Consider the following 24,292-nt stretch of genomic DNA (forward strand, 5'->3'; position numbering starts at 1 on the left):
CTGTGAAGGTGAGAGAGGGGGAAAGCAAACTTCTGAGAGGTAAGCTGTGAACGTGGCCTTTCTCTCCACCCCTCTCAGGCCTGCCGGGCAGCGCGGACCCACCTCCCTCGGGGAGTATAAATGCTCAATCAGCACGTTCTCACCCACCTGAGGCCCTGTCCCTTTGAGAGCCTCTGGGGAGAGCAGGCCCAGAGATTTTCAAGGTTTGATTCAGCATATGCTTAATGTCAGGTGTTAATGTGAAAGAGCTGGCTAGGTTTCTCATTTCTGATCTCTAAAAATAGTTTCAAGATTAAAATGAAAATCGACCAAAGCAACAAGCACTTATGGAGAGTCCGTTAAAAGCCAAGAATTAGGTTAAGGACTGGGGAAAATTAAGTTGAATGAGAAACTCCCCTGCTTTCAAGCAGTTTAAATATTATTAAAGGAAATAAGCAAAACAAATGCTAAAAGCTACAAGATATGAATAAATGTAACTGTGAAACAAGCAACAAGCTGCAACCCACAGAAACTGGAATGATGGAGTCCATTAAGGGATAGTCTGTTTGTGCCTAGTGAGCACCATGGAGCCTGTGAATACACACTCATATGGACTGTGAATAAATGAGCTGATGAACAAGTAAGTAATGCAGAACAAGACTGTAATTTCATGAAAAATTAAAGCCATTGTTCCCTGTTTTATTTTATTTTTTCTCTTTCTGAACTGGTTATCATATCAGCTGGTAGGCTCACATCTGACATAGCCAGCCCATTACTTTGCACCCTTTTAACTGATGGCAGCTAAGCCCTTAGAGTGCAAATCACCCCTTCCTCTGCTTTTTTTTTTTTTTTAAAGCATACTGCTTGTATACTGGTAGCTCTATCTGCTGAGAACTTCCCTCCACTCTTTGCAGCTATCCTGAAAGGAGGCCTCCAGCCTTAGAAAGAACTGTCAGCAATTTTTGCATTGAAGAAAATAAGGTGGGGAAGTGGGGAAAAGAGTTACAAAGCAGATGGTGTAGAGAAGGTACAGTGACAGCAAAGGACCGAGCCTTTCTGGAACAATGCAGTCACCCAGCGAGCTGTGGTTGGGTGCTGGGGTGCCAGAGCAGCGTGGAACAGAATGAGGACCAGAGCCTGGGCCCTGCTCAAAGGCAGAGGTGCTTGACTGCTGGTCATACGCAATTGTACCTCACTTTAGTGATATGTTCTTTTTTTAAAAAAAAAATTATTTATTCATGAGAGACACAGAGAGAAAGAGGCAGAGACACAGGCAGAGGGAGAAGCAAGCTCCATGCAGGGAGCCCGACGTGGGACTCGATCCCAGGCCTCCAGGATCACACCCTGGGCTGAAGGCAGCGATAAACTGCTGAGCTACATGGGCTGCCCAACTGAACAGAGTAATATTCTGAGTATTAGGAACTGGGAAATAAAAGCTATTGGAATATATGTAACTCTGTTCCAGAGAGTAAGCCTTGCTCTGTTCCTTTCCTACTTACACATTGCCTATTAAGTGCCCATTCAGAAAACCTGCTGCTTCTCTTATTGTGACCCTGTGTGTGTGTGTGTGTGTGTGTGTGTGTGTGAGATCAATAACGTTGTTTAAGGAAGATTTGTGAAAGACTTGAAATGGGCAAATTTTTAAAAATTAGATTTCCAGGTGTCTTCTTAATGGAATACGAAGTGCTGTCTACAACACCTTTTAATCTCATTTTATAGGGTCTGTGTGTTCATTATGTCTGAGGGACTTTACAACTCTGTAAATTGTAGACAATTGATGGTGGTGTCAAAATTCTTGTTCATAGAGGTGCAAATGACCTTTGCCAAGGTGATTGTACAATTGGTTCCACCATAGGGAAGAGGCCAGTTTTGCTCCTTTTAGCAAATTCACTTCAGTACTCCTGATTGCCTATCTTCATATCTGTTCTTTGAATTGTTTTTCACATCTTACTGGTTTCTTCATTAATTAATGAGTTAAAGAAAACACATTTGACACACATCCATTTTATATGTGTATGAAGGCCATGATTTTATTTCTCTTAAAAATTATCCTTTGCCACAGTGAAAACAAACTAAATAAGATATCAGATATTCATACCTTCCTGGCAATGAAGAAAATAGAGCAAATTATAAGTTTGTAATTTCAAAACAGGGTGTTTTGTGTACAAAATGAATGTTAAAACTTTACCCACTGGAGCTAGTAAGTTTAAATACAGCATGTCACCATCCGTGTTCTTCAAGCATGGGAGTTCTTAGAGAATGCTGTGGCATATTTAGATCTTTTTTTTCTTCAGTGGGAACTCTTTGTGATTTTCCTGTTGTAGAGGAGGAAAAACTTTTCCTCTAACCTCTTCTGGTAAGTGAGTGAGGCCTGCAAATAAAACTGACAAGAGATAGATGAACAGGAGAAGGATTTATTTTGTATGCAGTCATGAGTTTCTCTCTCTCTCTCTCACACACACACACACGCACACACACACACACACACACACACACACACACACATCCAAAGAGGTGTTTAGGCCTACAAGCTTATATACCATTTTAACACAGGATGACAAATTATGGAGAAGTATCTACATAAAAAAATGAGTTGGAGTTTCTAGGGGTGGTAAATTGTGGGAAGGTAAATATATGGAGGAAACGAAGAGACCGAAAGGATGATTTTAGTAAGATCTGTTTATGCAGATTCATTACAGTGCTGCCTTTTTATCTCCTGGGATAAGGGTTGTCTTCTCCAGGTGCTGGAGAGAGGAGGGGGCACAGCTTCATAAAGGGAATTTTATATTCCCTTTACAAAGGGAAATGTATGCCTCAGTGAGAAAGGAGGGTAGAGACTCTCCTGTGTCTGCTATGTATTAACTGCCTTCAGCTCAAAGTAATCCTTATGCCAAAGGGGCATATTTTGAGGTGGCAAACTCTGGTCCACTTTATTGACATCACTTAGGCTGCTTTATGTATGCCTGCTCCCTGAAACCTGTACAATAATTAAATTACTTCTTGTGATACAAGCACTGAAGATGCCCTATAAAGCTTTCGGAGGCAGGTCTGGGTTTCTGCACAGCTGAGCTGCCTTCCTTTATTTTCTCATCACATCTGGCTCACAACTTCTTACCATGAGGAATCCACAAAAGAGAACCTAGATTGGATCAGAACTGTTGCTTTAGCCAAAATAATTAAAGTCATAACTAGTTCACTCTGGAGGGCTTGGAGGATGATATAAGAGCAACCTTGTTTTATTTCTGACATTTATATAGCATTTCTAACATGTATGTGCTTAACCACTATTCTATACTGAAACTCCACATACTAATCTGGAATTATGCATTAACTGAAAAAAAAAAGCAAGGTGAAGAACAAGGTCTACAATATGCTAAATATACATTTTTTATGTATAAAAAAGGAAGGGAGATCAGAGTCTGTATTAGAATTTGCTTGCATACCATAGGAATGAATTTGAAAGGATATGTATTTTTAAAAGATTTTATTTATTTATTCATGAGAGACACACAGAGAGAGGCAGAGACAGAGGCAGAGGGGGAAGCAGGCTCCCCGCAGGGAGCCCAATGTGGGACTGGATCCCAGGACCCCGGGATCACCACCTGAGCTGAAGGCAGACGCTCAACCACAGAGCCACTCAGGTGCCCCTGAAAGGAAATATTTTAACCCAATAAGAGATGGGAACAAAATTGGACATTTGGAAGACAAGATGGAAGGGAGATTTTTAATTTATATATGATTTTATGCTTTCTGTTTTTTGAATCTCATGACTTATTATTTATTTAAAAAAATAAAGTTTTCAAAAAATTTAAAAAATGTTTATAAAGTACGCTACAGCCCACTAGGCTTTTCTTAAGTTCCAACATTAACAACATGTCACAGAAATAAAATAAACACCAAAATAAAATGTGAACTATAAAATTATTTAAGTGTGTCTATATTTGTGTGTGCTATATGCACCAGAATGGTGCACCAGGACAAAAGCCGGAGGAGGCTGTATGCTCCAAACAATTGCCCCCTAGCACACTGAGGGCAAGTGACTATTGGACAATAATAATATTATGTACAGCCTTTAGTGTGTGATCAAACAGGTTTACAGAACTAGGGAATTTGTGATTGAGAAAAAAGAAAAGAAAAATTGCAAACATAACACTAACACCTGATTCTATCCCATGCTAAAGCTCCAAAAGAAGGATTTCAGTTTCCAGGGGACCTCTGATAATACTTAATCCTTAAGCACTTCAGTTACAATTGGAGCTACAATTAATTATGTTTTAAGACATTTGGAAGATCATTAAGTTTTCGTCTGTATTGGAACTGTATGGTGCTTAGGTCAAAATATTGTTATGTAAGGTCATATTAAAAGTCTTACAAAAAAAAGAGATACCTACCACTTTGTGGTATTATTGAAATCTTTAACTCACACAGGGCTGGGTGAACATCTTTCAAGGAAGCCCTGGGACATGGAACTTCTACTAACTTTAGGACTCATCCTCACCCTCATATTAATCCAAGTAAAAGCAACACTAAAACAAAAAATAGATACCAGAAAGGCTGGGGAAAGTATGATTTTCCTTAAGATGACAACTCTACCGTGTTCAAGTATTAAAATTATAGAATGATAATGTATAGAAGTGGAAAGCACAGACTTGGGAATTAGATGAGACTATATCCTAGTTCTGTTGTTTACTAATTACATAACCTTGGGCAAATTTGCTGGCCTTTCTGAGTCTCAAGTTCTTTGTTTATAAAACGTTCAAAATAATACCCACCTTTCAAGTATCTTTGAGGAGTAAAAATAGTTAACACTTATGCTTCTATATACCAACCCTGCTCTCAGCACTTTCTATATAAGTCTGTTAATCATCAAAATGACTTTATGAGTTAGGTACTCAAGTCAAATCCAAGAGGGCTGAGGGACATTGAATAACTTCCCCAAGGTCACACAGCCAGATGTATAGCTTAGCGGTATAGGTCCACAATGCATGCTCTTTTTCCACCACAGAATACTGATAATGCTTCAGATGTTAAAAAGCACTTGTTGTAGAGCTTTAATGTTCTAATAAAAACTGAATATTGCATAGGGGATTGCATAGAATTCTTTTTTTCTCAGCTAACAATCTGTGCTCGAGTATTTCAGTCAAGGACCCAAAGTCCTTCTATATTTTTGTTCTTCTAATCGGCCAGAATTGTCTCCATCCACCTGGTCCAGGGTGGCTCATCATTTTTTTTAAAGATTTTATTTATTAAAAAAAAAAAGATTTTATTTATTTATTCATTATATATATATATATATATATATATATAGAGAGAGAGAGAGAGAGAGAGAGAGAGGCAGAGGAAGAAGTAGGCTCCATGCAGGGAGCCTGATGTGGGACTCCATCCCGGGACTCCAGGACCATGCCCTGGGCCAACGACAGGCACTAAACCGCTGAGCCATCCAGGGATCCCCCAGGGTGGCTCATCATTATAGACACATCTTTATATACACATTCCAGGCTGCAGGAGGGGGACAGACAGCCATGTGTTCACTCTTCAACAGCATCTCTGAAGTTGCACAAATCATGTTAGTTCACTTCCCACTGACTAGTGTGTGGTCATATGCACACATCCAACTGCCTCTTTAGAGACTACAAATGTACTTTTTATTCTGAGAGACAGAGAGTGAAGGAGAATGGATAATAAAGCAAATGAGGCAAAATATTTAAAACATAGAGAGTATATATGTGTGTGTGTGTGTGCGTGTATAAGTGTATATGAGTGTATATGAGTATTATCTATACTATTCTTGAAAGTTTTTTGTAAGTTTAGGTTTGTTCTCTCTTGTTGCCAGAATGCAAAGCTTTATTATTAACTGTTTTGAACAACAATAACAAAAAACAAGTGGATACACCTAGAAACATAGCATCTCCCCCAGCAGCAGGCAGGGTAGGGAAGACAGGTGGGAGGGAAAGGCCTGGGGTATCGCCCTCTGCCCAGCAGAAATGGAATCCCAGAAAAAGCGTCAGCTTCCCTTCATCTCACTGCGGGTGCTGAGATGATGTCACCCAGGGAAGCCCAGGACAGCAGCTGGGGGCAGAAGGCTGAGCCACCAGGGAAGGTGGACAGAGTGGTCCTAGGATGACATCACCAGAAAGGCGTCATGAGCTGGGGGTGTTGCAGATATGACGTCACCACAGCGGAGATGGATGGCATGAAGCTACTCATGTGCTTGGCCAAGCTGATGAAGGAGCAGTAGACAGCCCTCCAGGCACACCACTTCAGCTTGAGCAGGAGGCTGTACATCCTGAATATTATGCCGAGCAGGTTCATGTAGTCCAGCGTCGGGTCATCCAGGCTGAATGACACTGGCAGGGGCTTGTACTTCAACACTTTGTTTGCCTTCCATGCATCTGACATATTAAGTGGACATGGTGGATCACAGGGTATCACTCTTCCTTCTGTAAGTAGTTTTAAAGTAAAAAAAAAATTTAAAGATGTTATTTATTTATTCATGAGAGACACAGAGAGAGAGAGAGGCAGAGACACAGGCAGAGGGAGAAGCAGGCTCCATGCAGGGAGCCCGATGTGGGACTCCATCCCGGATCCCCAGGATCACACCCTGAGCAGAAGGCAGATGCTCAACTGCTGAGCCACCCAGGCGTCCCTAAAGTAAAAATGTTTCAAAAGTTTATTTATAACTGAAAAAAAAAAGCATCTACTTCTTAGAACTTAAATGCCAGGCGCTATTCAAAGTACCTGCGGCAAAACTGTTTTTCCAGTATCTATTATTTTCTTCCAAAATTAGTATAACCTTGATGGGCCAGGGAAGGGGTAGGGAGCAAATCCTGCCACCTGTTTTTCTCTTTCTTTCTTTCTTTCTTTTCTTTTTTTTTTTAATTGAAGTATAGTTGACATACAATGTTATCTTAGTTTTAGGTGTACAAAATAGTGATTCAACATTGACACATATTACAAAATGATCACCACAACAAGTAGAGTTATCAGCCACTGCTTTTTAAAATAAAGTTTATTAGAGCACACTCATTCATTTATGTATTTTTTTTATGGCTACTTTTGTACAACAACAACAGTCAAGTAGTTGCCACCAAAACCATCTGGTCCACAAAGCTAAAAATATTCACTGTTAGGCCCTTTACAGAAATAGTTTGTTAACCCCTAATGTAAACTGGTAGGTCTCAAACTTTAATGAAAATTAGAAACACACACACACATACACCCACACGCACACATCTTTCCTGAGCCATTTGTATCACACTCTTTTACCCCTTAATACTTAAGTGTATATTTCCTAAGAACAAAGATATTTTTTACATAATCACTGTACAGTAATGAAATTCAGGAAATTTAAAATAAAAAAATACAATATTTTATCCAACCTACAGTCCACATTCCAGTTTTGTCAATTGTCCCAAAATTGTCCTTTACAACATTTCTTCCCTCCTCTTACACAGAATCTGGTCCAGAATCACATATCGCATTTTTGTTTCTTCTTTATGAGTGGTTTTTCATGTAGTTTCCCTATTTTCAATAGGATTTTTCATCTTTTTATTCAATTTTTAGAAATTCTGTGTTAGAAGTATTAGCCCTTTATCTCTGATATGTGCTGCAAAAGTTTTCTTAACAGTTTGTCATTTGACTCATGACTTTGCTTATGGTATGTTTTTGCCTGTGTACCCACGCAAGATTTTTTAATGTGAAACTTATTTTTGCATCTGAATTTTGAGTCATAGTTAGAAACTTCTACACTGACGTTAAACTTGAATTCAGTCATGTCTTCTTACAGTGCATGTATAGTTTCATTTTTTACATTTTGATCTCTGATTCATTTGGAGGAGTTTATTTTTATGTGAGGCAAGAGGATTGAACCTAATTTCATCTTTTTTCCAAATGGCTGCCCTGTTGTCTCAATAGCATTTATTATCTTTGCCCCAGGGATTTGAGATCCCATCATTATCATATATGAGATTTCCATATACATTTGGGTCTATTTCTGGACTTTTAATTCAATTTCATTGGTCTGTTTGATTATGCTTGTGCTGATATCATATGTTTCTAATTATAGAGGTCTTGCAGAATATTTTAATTGACATGTCTATTCTCTCCCAAAGCAGCTCTTACTTTGCCATGTATTCCTAGATACTTCAGGATGTTTATTTTTCCATACAAACTTTATTTCTTATCAACTAGTCTAGTTCCAGAAAAAAAAAAGTGTTGGTGTTTTTACAGGGATTACATTAAAGTTCTGAATTAGGTACAGAATCAGTATCTTAATGATTTTGAGACCAGATTAAGGCACATATTTTCATTTGTTTTGATCTCTTTGTGTGTCTTTCAGGAATTTTTTACACTTTTTAAAATTTATATTTTCAACATTTTTTGTTTGGTCTGTTCCTAAATATTTATCTTTTTTTTGATGCCCCTGTACAAGGACATTAAGAGATTTGAGATTTAAGAGATTTGAATGTTGCATGTTAATTTTATATCTTGTTACCTTACTGAGTTACTTTATTGTTATCTAAGTTTCATAATTTTCTAGGGTATCACTGTCCCACTGAAATATATGTAGTCAGATGTGTGATTTTAAATTTTCTAGTAGCTAAAGTAAACGTAGTTAAAACAAACAGATGAGGGATCCCTGGGTGGCGCAGCGGTTTGGCGCCTGCCTTTGGCCCAGGGCGCGATCCTGGAGACCTGGGATCGAATCCCACGTCGGGCTCCCAGTGCATGGAGCCTGCTTCTCCCTCTGCCTGTGTCTCTGCCTCTCTCTCTCTCTGTGACTATCATAAATAATAAATAAAAATTAAAGAAAAAGAAACAGATGAAATAATTCAATAGTATATTTCATTTAATTCAATATATCAAAATATTGTAGCATAAAATCAATAGTAAAATTATTAATAAGATATTATAAATTCTTTTTTTCTATAAGGTGTTGAAAATCAAGTGTGCATTTTACATTTATAGCTTATTTCAATCTGGACCTTAAATTTTTGTCAGAAATATGTTGTGAATTTAGATTTTATAGATTTTACAGTTAAAATAGTATATTCACATATCCAAATTGTTACAAACATACTTAAAAGTTTTCTTATCACCGAAGCAGTTACCCAAAAAAGCATTTTTCTTTAATATTTGCATCCATACTGACAAAAGTGGTTCTTCTTTTTTCAGAAGAACTGATTTTACTTTGTAGCAAAAGTATCTATCCATTAAGAAAATTCAAAAATCCTTGTGTCAACTCGGTATTACTAACATTAAAGCCAAAAGGGGATTTCATGAGCAGAAATTCAGCCTTGAAATGCAGAAAGAGGGGCACCTGGGTGGGTCAGTGGTTGAGGATCTGCCTTTGGTTCAGGTCATGACCCCCGGGGTCCTGGAATCGAGTCCCGCATCAGGCACCCTGCAGGGAGCCTGCTTCTCCCTCTGCCTATGTCTCTCTCTCTCTCTCTCTCTCTGTCTCTCTCTCTCTCTGTCTCTCATGAATAAATAAATAAAATCTTTTTTAAAAAATGAGGAACAAAAGCCTCTCAGGGGTAACTCTCAACTGATGGGAGACAACAAGCTGGAGAGATACTCCTGCATGTCTATTTATGTGAACAATTCTGAGAGACCCTCTTGTACACCTCTCAGGAGGTCAAATGGGACCTATCCTCAATGGTGACCTTGATGATGCACACTTACATTGTCACCTCACCCTCCCTCCCTGTCTAATTTCCTCCTGTGCTTCATGCTGGCCCCATGGAATCACCTCCTTCAAAAACCACTGGCATTTACATCCTTATGTCAAGCTCTTTTTTCAGAGATTCAAGCAAAGATACATCTGAAAAGTTAGGAGCATGGGGCATGTTTGAAGTTGGAAGGCTTGTAGAAAAATGAACCAGAAATATCTGCTAAGTCCTTCAAATATTTTTCTGGAGCTTGAGTAAAAAGTGACAACTAGAAACTTGGATTTAAATTTCTTTCTTATTAAATTAAGTAAGAAGAAAGACAATGTTAAAACCATAGTTTGTACTGTGTCTGTATAAGAGAATATTCTTATCTTTAGGCATATACAACTTACTCTTGAATGTTCAGAAAAAATATATGTATGTATGTATATATATGTGGGTATATATATATATATATATATATAGAGAGAGAGAGAGAGAGAGAGAGAGAGAGAGAGGGAGAGAGAGGGAGATTCTGGGTAAAGAGTATATAGATGTTTCTTATACTATTCATGGAGGTTTTTTGTAATGAAATTACTTCCAAATAAAAAGTTTTAAAAAACCATCTTAAACTTCTTTTCAAAAACAGCAAACTGCAGCCATATAATTTCAGAGTCAGCAGCTTTTTATCTTTTTACCACCTACCCATTAAAAAAATGTCCTAATGATGCTTACAAGTTAATATTCTTAAATTCTAAATTCTTAAAGGTTCCAATTTGGGCTCACTAAAAAAAAAATTTAAAGGAAATATTCTCTTGGAAGCAATTATAAACACTCACACTTTCCCCCACTTGAAAACAAAAGGTAATGTTGGCTATTGCCTTTAAAATCGTGGCTGCCCCTTCCCTTATCTTGATGACCTGGTTTGCAGAGGCACTGTGTAATTTCATTAGAAAATGGTAAAACAGCTGAGACATTGGGTTCCAAGGTCATGCGCTGCTGTGATTTCTTTCCTGGATTTCTTGGAAACTTGGGTCAGGAAACCTCTTGTTGAGTTACTGAGCAAAGATAATACAGATATGGTGGGGAGAAGCTCTGTTAATGAACAAAAGGTACACTTTCCAGCAACTTGAGCAGATGTGTGTGAGGCAGCTCTAACCTGTCAAGGCTGTCAGAACCTTTATTTACAACCGATAATATACAATTCCTTCACTTCCCAGAGTCCTACTATTGTCACAGCTCACAATCATCATCTGCTCTAACTGCTCATTTGCAGCTTCTATTGTTTTTAAATGATACCTGTCAAGTCATCATCCATCTATGCTTAAATATATTTAGCACCAGGCTGCTCATTAAACCCAAAATAGCACTATTAAAGTCCATGTCTTTGTATACACATTGATCTTCTTTGAGTTATTATTTTTAATAGTAATAAAAATTTAGGAAGAATTTAAGTGACAATCAATAGGAAAACTGTTAATTCACTGAAATTCTAAGTTATTAAAAAGAGTAAGTTGAAAAAAAAATAAAATAAAATAAAATAAAATAAAAATAAAAAGAGTAAGTTGGATCCCTATATCCCTATTTGAAAAGAGACTACAATATATTATTAAACAAAAAATGAGAGGTTATAAAATAGTTTACATAATGTTTTGATTTTTGTACAAAAATCTGTGAAGTTTATATCCATCTGCAAAAAAAAAAAAAAAAAAGAATAGTCTAGAAGTATAAATTCCAACCAATTTTACACTGTTAACATGTGAGGAAGATGGTGGAAACGACTCACTCCCACTTTTTTTTCCTCACTGATGGAAGAGTTTCCCTTACATTTCTGACCTCTTGGCCCTTATTCCTATTCGACTCCTCCGAAGTGTCTGGGTAATATGACTTATTCTCTCCAAGTCTTATTTCCAGGTAAGGAGCAGGCATTAGAGAAAGATCACTCCTGCAGATAGGTAGAGGGATAGGTTTGCAGAAGTCAACAGGTGTAACTCAATCATGTATCTTTCCCTCTGCTGGGAATCAGACCTCAACAGAACCCACTCCTCTGCTCTTCCATCCCATGCTGTAAGTTTTGTAGAGTGGAACTTCTTAGATTATATAGTATTCTTGATGACTGGAGCAGTTGAATGCTACCTTGGGGTTTGGTATTAGCAAGGCCCACTGTTGTCTCCCATCTAGACCACATACTATAGTAGTTCTAACAATAACAAAGCTGACATTTTGCTGTCTATCTGCCCCACTCTTTATCTCCTTGGTTCTGAACTTGGATGAGTAATAAATGTCATTCATTGGAAACCCTCAAGTATGAAAATAATAGTCTCTTTTTATTTTTTATGCTTACATATAATTAGGTTTTTTTTGTAATGAGCATGTATTATATAGAGAGATATAGATACCTCTAGATAAGGGATATAAGGTCATAAAACCTATACCCTCACAGTTTTTACCTATTATTGGGATTCCTGCCTTCTTTTTGATTTGTATTATTCTTTATACTTCAATTACTTAAAGCAGTGCCTTCCAAGCTTAGAAGGGGTGCTTTGCCTTGACCCACTCTCTACTCTCTTGGTCATTGGTCACTATTTCTCTTGTTGCATATTTACTTTTTCCCTTATTATTTAAAACATCCAATTTCCCTGCTCTCAAGGAGGCCATTACCTTTCTATTCCATTAAGTCATACCTACTCCAATTGAGAAAAAACTATCCCTATTTTTCTGGGCTCCAGGGTTTTTTCCCTTTGGTAATGGCCAAAATATTGTCTCCCAGACATTTAAGGAACACCTTTTTCATTTTCCATATCATGACCTTTACATATATAGAACATTATATTCTCACAAATCTTTTTTTTTCCTCCAGGCAAAATATGCCCAGAGTTCTTAACTATACATCCTGTGATATGGTTTTTAATTCCCTCTAATATTGGTTACTCTCCTAGCAATGGCTCCCAAGTTGTTGATAAGCCTCATAAAAGGTGTTAAAGAATGACAACCAAAGTGGAATATAGGTTTGTTTTTTTTTATTTATTCATGAGAGACATACAGAGAGAGGCAGAGACATAGGCAGAGGGACAAGCAGGTTCCATGCAGGGAGCCTGATGTGGGACTCCATCCCACAGGATCCCACCCCAGGATCACGCCCTGAGCCAAAGGCAGACACTCAACTGCTGAGCCACCCAGGAATCCCAAGGAATACAGCTCTCTGGGTATGATTGACCAGTGCTGAATAGAAAACCTACTTGTTATAAAGATGTTATACTCTTATCACAGTGGCAAGAGTGGTGGTATGCTTTCATTTTATATGTTATATTGGTGGTCACATCAGAGGATTCACTTGTATTGGGCTTATTGTTAAGATGTATTATTGGGCTTATTGTTAAGATGTTAAGAAAACATATACATCACTCTCATCCATGCTGTTGGTGAAAGATTCATTGCTCTCAACATATAAATATCTCAGGTAACTTCCAAGCTAAATTATAAAAGCCCTCCTATTCCCTATAGCAATCATCCCTCCACAACCAAATACTCTTTTTTTGCCTTCTAGTTACCCCTCAACCCAGGTGACTCTCAGTCTTTCTTCTCTGAGTAATTTGAAATTACTCTTGTAAATGATGCTAATAAGAAAAATCCAGTAGTCTCTTTTCTGGTCCAGTCCTGACCTCTGTAATGAATTCGACATTGACGGCCATTTCCTCTTTCTTGAGTTCCAGACACTATTGCCTTCCAAGCCTCATGCCTCTCCTCAAGGTTCCCTCCCATTCTAGATAGTTTCTCCTTAGGCATTGCTTCCAAATCTGTCATTATCCTGCTTGAAATATTTAATGTGTCTTTAGAGCAGTGATTCAAAGCCAATTGTATATTGGGATCACCTGGGGAGCTTTAAAACCCTAGCTAAGCTCAAGTGGCATCCCAGATGAATTGAATCAGAATTAGTCAAGATTGACCAGTATTTAAAAACCACCAGAGATGACCCTTACCTTTTTGTTGGACTCCATCTCTTTTCCCTTACCCAATCATCTAGCTGTATGAAATGGAGTTCTTCGATACTTATTGTTCTCTCTTTCTAGATTGTACTCATCAGTTTAAGTATCACCTCCTCCATGAAGTCTTCCCACATCTACATCTCCAACCTCATCCTGTTTTTTGTTTGTTTTGTTTTGTTTTCTCCTTACTGTCCAATTCCTTTGACATGATGGAGAGACAAGGTTTAGGTTGGTTCAGGCTGATAAACCTGTAGGCATGCACTGATCAAGGGGCCAAGCAGAGTAGGGTGGAGTGAAAGGCAGGATGTCCAGAGGGGTGGTACTCACATCCCTTCTAAAACCTTCACATCCATGTACACACACACACACACACACACACACATCCCTCACAAACAGAAGCTGACTCCTTCAAATACCTCAGATTGTAAAGGGGGAAGAAAAGCATTTTGGGGGAGAGATAAACGATGTAGGAGGATTGTTTTATAACTAATGAATCAGGAGAAAGAAGGATGGAGGATGGAGTAGATTGGGGGTAAAAGAGGAAGAACTTTTTTTTTTTAACTTTTTTTTTTTTTTTGCAAGGGACCTGGAGTGATTGAAATGAGAAGTTTGGAGCAGACTGGGAGGAAAACTCATAGGATCCTCTACGCCATGCAGTGGGAGGTATGTGATCTTATCAGTTGTCTGCAACCTCTTTTTTTTTTTTTAAAGTAAGTTTACTTATTTTTTTAAATTTTCTTTTTTATAATCTCTAAACCCAATATGGAACTCAAACCTATTATCCCTAGAATCAAGAGTTGTGCGCCCTTCTGACTGAGCCAGCCAGGCACCCCTGTCTGCAGCTTCTCATAACCAGTTCTTGATTTTGAACTAGGATTGATATTAAGGTCATTGGTCTGTTGTTTGTGGTCAGCTTCTTTCCAGTTTTAAATATTCCTTGTTCTTCTGATTGTTTCAAAGAGAAGGCGTCATGTGATCTTGCTTTCTATCTTTCTGTCTTATGATCTCATTTGCAAACTATTTTAGTATCTTGAAACAGAGTATTATAATGGTTGCCTACTGAACACCTATTCCCATTTAGTCCATAAATAACATTTTTATTTCTTTTTTTATTTTAAAGATTTCACTTATTTATTCATGAGAGACACAGAGAAAGAGGCAGAGGCAGAGGGAAAAGCAGGCTCTCTCTGGGGAGCTTGATGTGGACCCTATCCCAGGAGCCCAGGATCATGACCTGAGCCAAAGGCAGATGATTAACCAGTGAGCCACCCAGGTGCCCCACCTAATAACATTTTTCTTACATAGCTATGCACTTTTAAGAAACCAGATTCCCATCCTCACCTCGTGATCATGATTAGTTTAGAAACTGTGTCTATGGCATTCCCAAGGGACTATTATTGGTCTGGGGGTATATCTAATCAAAGATTGGATTTGTCAGGGTATATAGTTTCTCTTCTTCTGGACATATAGAAGAACATTTGTAGCCCAATGACTATTGACAGCCATCTTCAAGCAAAGAGAAAAATAAAGGGTTAAAGCCATTCCTGAGGACAGCAAAGCAGATGGATACAAAGAATCCAAATCTTTGGTGACATCATTGAGTCATTCAATCAGCCAATTTGGATCCTGCCCTACCTCTGGCTGGACTCTTTGTTATATGAGAAAATAAATGTTATCACTGAAGCCATTTCAAGTGAGGATTTCTGTTATTGTAGCCAAAAGTATCTTCATCTTCATCATAACATTCATCTAGATGTAACTTAAAAAGATTAAATGCCTTTAACTCACTTAAATTAGATGACTAACTCCTCATAATTTATTCAACCTTCTTGAATCTTGGCTTTACCTCCCTCTTTCCAACATTTGTTCTAGCGCTCTACTTTCAAATATCATGAAGATGTACAAACCCATGCTACTATTCGGCTCATAAACCTTCCAGGAGAGAAAGAGAGAACTCATATAAGAACTTCTTCCTAGTCTCAAGAGTTGGAAGGGAATCAAGATTGATTCCAACTTGTCCAGTACAGCAAGCAAGTCAGGTTATTTATTATTATTATTATTATTATTATTATTATTATTTATTTTTATTATTAAAATAACATACACATCTGAGATAGCTCTGGAATGGAATCCCAAATGGTAGAACTAACTATACAAATTAGATGAAGGGGAAAAAAGTTAATTTGTCATCTAGCATGTGAAAGTTTCATGGTCTTTAAAAAAAAAAAAAAAAAAAAAACAACTTACTGCCACTACCCCTATATTCCTTTTTCAAGGGAAAATAGAGAATAGTTTTTGTAGCTACAACAGCATTATATCTGTCAGTTCCTAAAAGTTGTATAGAACAGCCACAGGAAACAATAATTTCCAAATGATCTCAAAATTGAAAGAAAATTATCACTTTATCTCTCTTCCAGAAGGTGCTTTTTCAGATATTGAAATTAGGTTTTTTTAAAAAGATAATATAAAAGAGACAAATTGACACTTTGTTAATGGTTCATTGTCTTTCCTGAATTTTTAGAAACATGAGTCAATGTTATGGTGGTTTTCAAAGCTATAGGGGTGGGTGGGGGGAAACCCACAAAAACTAAAGAACAACTGTAAAATTAGAAACTGATCAAATGGATTAAAACTTAGGAAAGAGAAAGTTCCAATGATTCTTCTGGATAAGGCATATAAACCTAAATTAAAGTGTTTCATGTGGTCAAATTGAGTATGCAATCAAGGAAACATATATTTTGAATTATTTGTACATGTCAGCATTAAAGTCTTCTTTGAATTGAAATGATAAAGATGCATTCAGAAACTGGCTTGCAGGGACACCTGGGTGGCTCAGCGGTTGACCATCTGCCTTCGGCTCAGGGCGTGATCCCACAGTCCCGGGATCGAGTCCCACGTCAGGCTCCCTGCATGGAGCCTGCTTCTCCCTCTGCCTGTGTCTCTGCCTCTCTCTCTCTCTCTTTCTCTTTCTCTCTCTCTCTCATGAATAAATAAATAGAATCTTAAAAAAAATAAAAGAAAAGAAAGAAAGAAACTGGCTTGCAGGGACGCCTGGGTGGCTCATCATCTCCATCCAACAATTCTTATTGAAGAACCTAGTGAATGGCATATGAGGTGTTACACCAAGAAATTAATCCAAGGATTTGAAGTGATAAATTTGATACTCAAAAATCTTACTTCTTGAGTAAACCACAATTAACTGGAAACCTCAAATGTGCTGACAGTATGTTGCATGAAACAATTCTAATATGGATCTTTGTCAAGGAAATTTCTTTCTCCCTGTTTCCATGCTTTGGAAACCAAATATATGATTAGTTAGAATTTGTTTAAAGTGGGAAAAGTGGCAAAATGCTGAACTGGTAACTGTATATATTGTTATTAAATGACAGATATTTGTTCTCTCACCTTGTACATTTAAAGCAATATTTTCTCTCTGAGATTCTTACTAAATGTCAAATAAATGAAAATAAAAATGTCTTGAAATACAGGAGAATCTAAAAGGTCACTTGTAACATTTGTGATGAGCTTTGAAATGTGGTGTCAAAACACATGTAAGTTTTTAAAAAATTTAGCCTATCAACATTTGTTTCAAACCTTTTCCAGCACCTGATGCAGTTACTGCTTTATTTTTTCTTAATGCAAATATTTAAGAAGGGCTTCAGGTAAAACAGGACACGCAGCCCAAAACTCAAGATTCTCAAAATTTTTGGCCAATTCTGTTATAAAGCTAAAACTCTTGCTTGGACCTCTAGCAGGACTGGGAGTATGGAGAGCCTTGCATGTATGCATAATGTTTCTGGTTAACTTTTTGGTCAAAGCTAAGATTAACTCTCATCTAATGAATACTAATACTTTCTGTAATACAATCTGTTTTGCCACCTGTTGTTGAAATATTCTATTTTCTTTCACAGTTGCTAGAAAATTACTTTGTTTACATTTTGATTTCACAGCTTCTGTGAGTCTTCCATTAGAAGGAAATCACTTCTATAGCTAGATTAATAGAAAATATTTACTTAAATTCTAAATAATCTGATTAGTAGTTGTTGGAGGGTGAGTTAAGGGATGCAAAAGTAGGAAATAGAATATGAAGTATTTGAGCTACCACTGGCCAAAAGCCGTATATACACCAGAGCTGTTTAGTGGCATGAAGGACACAGATCAATTGATCCTAGTTATAGTCACAGAGAGCAGCAAGTGTTTTTGATCCTAAACAGTTGGATTCCTTGGCCTTATGTTCTACAGCATTAGCTATAAGGCCAGAGAGCAAAGGAGCCTGGAGGACGAAAGTCTTTACTGAAAGTGACTTGATTCATCTGGTAAAGAGAAGCTGATCCTGTCCTGGATTTAAGCAAGCAACTGTTGTGGCATCATCTTTTATTAACATAACACTCAAGAAGAACACATACTTAAATTTTGAAAGGCTGTTCTTGGGTCTTTCATCTTCAGACTTTTCTTTGAAAATCATGCTTTCTGTAAATATAATTGAGCACCATGACAAGTTATATAATATAAATACAAAATTATAAATTCTTATTTAAATGAAATGCTGTGGCTAACTTTTTAGTTCTGGAAAAATACTTTCTATTTTAAACGGAAAAAGGTGTGTGCAGTTAGGAAAGAGATATGGAAAAGACTCTATCTCAAAAATATGTACCAATATTTAGGAAACACAGAAAAATTAAAACCCATGGCTATGCCCACATAATTACAAATACTCATTTAATTATATGATTTCAGCCAAAAAAACAAATTCCATGAAAATCAAAAAAGCCTTTTAAATTTTCTTCTCAATCGCATAGGCAAGATAAACCGTTGATAAGTTGAGGATATTTAATAGTTCTTCATATGATAGTTTAAATAAATATTTGTTATTTTATTTATAAAAAAATATTTTATTTATTTATTCATGAGACACAGAGAGAGAGAGAGAGAGAGAGGCAGAGACACAGGCAGAGGGAGAAGCAGGCTCCGTACAGGGAGCCTGATGCGGGACTTGATCCTGGGACTCCAGGATCACACCCTGGGCTGAAGGCGGGCGCTAAACCGCTGAGCCACCTAGGGATCCCTGTTATTTTATTTAATCATAAAAGTAATGCATGCCCATTGTGGAAAATTTGGAAAATATGAAAAGAAATCCAAAATCAAATAAAATTATCCATGAATCCATCTTTATCATCCATGAATCCATCTTTGTCATCACCATTACTTTTGTAGTATAAGTCTTTTGGACTTTCCTATGCATAAATTATATAAATGTTTAACAAAGTTGTATGCATTGTTTTGTCACTCAAAACACTTGTATTGGGCTTATTGTGATAGAAAATAATGTTTTATGTTATGCACAGTTTTTCTTTACTCTGCTACATTTAATCTTTTCATGATTGATGTAAAAATTGTTGCCAATGTTTTGTTATTATAAATACAGTTGCAACAAATGTCTTTGTAAATAAATTTGTATATCTACATCCCATTATTTCATTAGGGAAATATTAGCACTGGATTCTAAGATAAACAGCCTTTTAGAAACATTGAAATAAATCATATTCTTACAGGTAGTGATAAGAAGGCTAGTTTGCCAATGCCCTGATAACACTAGGTATTATCAACCACCTGTTTTCTTTCGTATGTAGACAGAGCATAATCTAACAAGTGCAAGAGGTGAATAAGTATATATGCACACATATATATATATATATGGCCCAGAGATTTCCCTGGATTTTCCTTTATGCTTGAATATGACATAAGTCAAAACTGAGTCTTCAAAAGTAGGACAGAGGGACTAAATTAACATCATTTCAGCCACCATGTCCATAACTTCCCTTGTCTGACTCATTTGTCCCTTGTACACTCATGTGTCTTAGCTCTGAGGCTGCCTTTGTTTCGAGTTACTCAGTAAATTACAAAAGTCAGATGAGCAACAAAAGAAGTGAGTTGGAACACAGTACAGAGAGAGATCTTTTATCTCTACAAAATTCTATTTTTTATTAAAGTACATTTGCCTATTTATCCTTAAGACTAAAAAGCTATGATTTGTTCAATCTTTTATTGTCCACAACAAAATAAGTATACTTAAAACAAAAACAAATTAGTTTCCTTTAAAAATTCCAAAGGAATTATACTATTAGAGGTATCAAAAAATCTTTTCTGAAAGAACCAGAGAGTAAATATTTTAGGCTGGCCTTGCAGGCCATATGGTGTCTGGCACCACATTCAACTCTGCCCCTATAGTGTGAAAACAGTAATGGCTGATATGTAAGCAAATGAGTGTGGCTGTGTTCCAATAAAACTTTATTTACAAAAATAGGCAACTGGGTAGATTTGAGCTTCAGGCTATCATTCGCCGACCCCTGTTCCATCTTACTGTTTGATTATAAAGAAAAAATACACTGAGTAATGTTTGTATACTTACCTTCCTGAAATGAAATCATTGTTGACATGAAGTGAAATAATGCTTTACATTAAGATACAATTTTTTAAAAAGATTTTATTTATTTATTCATGAGAGATACACAGAGTGAGAGAAAGAGATTGAGAGAGAGAGACACACAGGCAGAGGGAGAAGCAGGCTCCATGCAGGGAGCCCGACGTGGGACTCGATCCCGGGTCTCCAGGATCAGGCCCTGGGCTGAAGGCAGCGCTAAACCACTGAGCCACCCGGGCTGCCCCTAAGATACAATTTTTATTAAGTATCTGTCAAGTGAGAGGGATCACATGAAGCCACTGACATTCTAAGAAAGGGCTATTGCTTTGGCAGAATGGACAAAGAAGTGAAGAGTTGAAGAAACAGGCTAAAGTTGAAGGGGTCTCCACAGGGCTTCCTTGGTCTCACCTAAATAAAAATACTGAAACTCTTCTGAAGTGCTTTAGAGCTTTAACTCTTTATGGATAAGAACAAAGACCTCAGAGCAAAAACAAAGCTCTGCTCAGTGCATAGGCATAACTCTACCATTACCAGGAGGTGAAGAATAAGTTATTATCATCTTGATCATTGTGCTTTTAGTTTTAGAAGATTTATTTTACCTTATTATTTATTTTGGTACTAATTTTGGAGATATTTTTCAAATATTAGCTACCATAGTAAGTAAGGGCAAAATAGCACAGGACTGATGCACTTCTTGAAAGTGCTTGCAAGAGACACATGAAGACAAAGGAAATGTTTAAATGGAGAGTCAGAACCAGCTTGTAGTTCATTTACAAAATAACTCGATTTAGATGCATCATATTGAATACATTTTTATAGTGTCGCTTTGGCTTTATGAATAAAGGGACTTCTGTATCAAAGGCTGACCTGTTCAAAAGTTCCGAAGAGAGTTTGTATTATTTTCCTTCATGATACAAGCCCTTCTACCAGTTTATGCCTATGTTGCAGGTCAATGGTGGCTGCAAATCCTTTGATACTGCTACTGAGACATGGACTCTGTAACCTCTCATATTTTCTGACTAATATAATGCAGTTGAAGTGATATCACGCCTGTTTCTAGGCCCAGGGCTTAAAAGCCCAACCACTTTCACTTTCTGTCTCTTATAACACTTGTTCTTGGAGCTCTGAGCTACTGAGTTAGAAGTCCAACTGTTCTGTTGAAGAGTAAACGTCCAACTACCCTAGCACATAGAGAAGGTTGATACTACATGAAGAAAGACAGGGGCCCAGCCCTCCAGCCATCCCATCAAAGCACCAGGCAAGCAGGCAAAATCATCTTCGACCAGCTCAGTTACCAGTTTACTGAGCAGAAGAATCACCTAGATTAACCCTTTCCAAATTTCATGACTCATAAAATTGTGAGCTACAATAAAAGATTTGTTACTTTCATTCACTAAATTTTGGTATATTTTGGAACATAGTAATAGGTAACTTGAACAACATGTATGAATGGCAAACATAGATAGATATTTTTATGCATTCTGTAGCAATGACTTATTTGGTGTTTCCTCTCTTTTATTTTCTGGTTACTTTCAGTAAAATACACTCTGCGGCTATAGTCATCTGAAATTTATATTTCACTTCCCAAACAATGCAATGAACTTCACCAAGAAATTTCTAAGATCCTTGTTGACTTGTGATTACCAATTAAAAAATTACTTTTGAAAAATTTTAAAGCCTGCCACAGAACCAGTGTGAATTGGCAGCCAGATCTTAAACATAGCAATATACCAAAGACCTGAATTTAATATTAATTTCATAGCCAAATCCAACTTAATTACCTCATTCAATGATTTCCAATCTCAGTTGTTTTTTTTCTTTTTTAAGATTTATTTATTTATTTATTCATGATAGACCCACAGAGAGAGGCAGAGACACAGGCAGAGGGAGAAGCAGGCTCCATGCAGGGAGCCCGACGCGGGACTCCATCCCGGAACTCCAGGATTGCACCCTGGGCCAAAGGCAGGCACTAAACTGCTGAGCCACACAAGGATCCTCCCAATCTCAGTTTTAAAATACGTTGGCATCATTAATGCATTCAAACATCACAAAGTTCTCCATAGTATCTCAAAAAAAAAATACACTTTTCCTTCTTTCAAATTAGAATAAAAATGTAAAACATGTCAAACAGCAGAAATTGGGGGCAGAAGCAAAAGGTACTTTCCATGCATAAATAAAATCCTTACCACAAGAGTAAGTAATATACTTGTTTATATACTTTTTTTGATATTTCCATCTGTCATTTTCATGTCTGTAATTCCACGGCTACTTGCTATTCTCTCAGGTAATAGTAAGGAAGTTTGTTGCATGGCTGTAATTACCTGGTTTCTGATCTCAAGACATCCAACTAGTTAACTCATGAGAATTTTTTTTTTAACGAAAAAGGTTAGTTTATAATGACAATCTTTTCCCACAGAAATTACTTTCTAACATACCCTGGCATGGTATAGTATTTCTCAAAAAGAGTGAAGTAGGATTTGATACCTCAGGATAGTAACATGTGTTAATTGGATTTAAAAGTGCCTTTGTAAATAAGTTTAGGAAAAAGCTAGGAAGGAAATTGTTAAATAATTTCCTTTCCAGAATTTTCTGGGAAACTTGAATGCTCTAAGTTCTGTGAAGCTCTAAGGGATCCCACCGTATGCTACATTTTTTTGGAAAAGCTCTTTGGAGAGTAAGTGTGGACTGAAACACTCTTTGGGAAATGCTGGCAGAGTAGAAAGAGTCTGGAACTTGGAGACTGTAGTCCTTGGTTAGAATCCCAATCTTCCACTTACTGGCTGAGCAAGTAATTTATGCACTTTTAGTGTCAAGCTCATCTTATGTAAAATGAGGCTAATTATACATGCACTAACTGGTACTCCACAGAGTTCTCATGAGTAATAAATGAGAAGCTTAAAGTAAAACTGACTAATTCAATGCCTGGCATACAGAACGCCCCACTGTCAGAATGCTGGAGGAATGACCTCCTTTGCACAATAATGTCCTTAGTTGTTGTTTTTTTTTTTTTTTTTTTTTTAAAGCACTGGTGAGAGGCTCACATGCTTATGAATTCTGGTGCTGATTTCTCATCAACCTCCAAATTTTTACATCTTGTGGCAATGACTACAGGACATGATTTATTGTCTGGTGAATTGAAGGTCAACTGGTTTTGGTATTTAACCCATTTTACAGTTGGACAACTAAGCCTATGGATTTTCAAGTTAGTTTCTCAAGAAAATAAAACCTGGAAATGAAACCTAGCATAGAGCAGTGAGCTGGTACCAGAAAACTCAGGACATGCTTACTTAATCTCTTTGACCCTTTGTTTCCTCACTTGTAAATAAAAATAATTGCCCCATAGGAATATCATGAGAATTAAATTTGATAATATGTGCAGTAGATACCTTTATAGTATAGGATATAGTAATATAGTTAATAAGCCATTCTATACTATCATCAAAAGTGATTTTTCATAGAATTATATAATATTAAAATTAAAGTCTCTGTTTTAGATTACCTAGTCCAATTCCCTCCTTTTCTAGAATTAAAAAAAAAAAGCTCAGCAGGATGAAGGAATTTAGCTAAGGACATAACAGTTTTTAGTGGCCATGTCAGGCAGGTCATAATAGTATAATAGCTTTCTCCAAATGTTCAAAAAAGGAGAAGAGATTTATCCTGTGCGACCCCAAGGGATAAAATCAGTGGTAAAACTAAAGAAGACTAGGTAAAGAAGAAATGTCTAACAATTTCTGTGTTCCACTGTTGAAATAGACTTTCTCAGCTGCCACTTTCCCCTCTATTTACACATTGAAATTAGCTTTAGGAAAATGAGGCAGTCCAGATGTATAGTTATCACACTCGGGGTTGAGTGCATTGGAGACTAATCATATGCATCATGGCTTGAATGCATGGTGAACACATTGCCTAAGACAGACCTGGATCTATGACAGAGCAGGCCCTGGGATCTGTATTTAACAGGAATATAAGAGCTATAGTGTCATTGGAAGAAAAGACTCAAAGGTACAATTTCTTAGTGCTTTACATAAGATTGAGAAAATGCCAAGTATCTATATCAAAGAATAGGGTTTCTAGAGATTAGAGGGAGGTTAAGTTCCTTTAACCCAGTTGGCATTGCCACTGGGCATTGCCACCAGCATGGCTCAACTCTGCTGGATGATTAACCATAAGTTTAGAATCTGCAATGTTCTGTTATCTGTACTGACAGCCCTTTTTATTTATGTGAATAATTGAAAATTGACTGTAATTATGAAATC

At 37.0% G+C, this 24,292-nt stretch overlaps 1 pseudogene; it reads right to left on the reverse strand.

The window, feature by feature from the left end:
- Positions 1 to 5,878: 5,878 nt before the first annotated feature.
- LOC140623834 (PAT complex subunit Asterix pseudogene) lies at positions 5,879 to 6,414 on the reverse strand (annotated as a pseudogene).
- Between the last annotated feature and the right edge of the window lie 17,878 nt (positions 6,415 to 24,292).

The sequence above is a fragment of the Canis lupus genome, chromosome 33, assembly GCF_048164855.1.
Source record: "Canis lupus baileyi chromosome 33, mCanLup2.hap1, whole genome shotgun sequence".
In the NCBI taxonomy this organism is placed as follows: domain Eukaryota; kingdom Metazoa; phylum Chordata; class Mammalia; order Carnivora; family Canidae; genus Canis; species Canis lupus.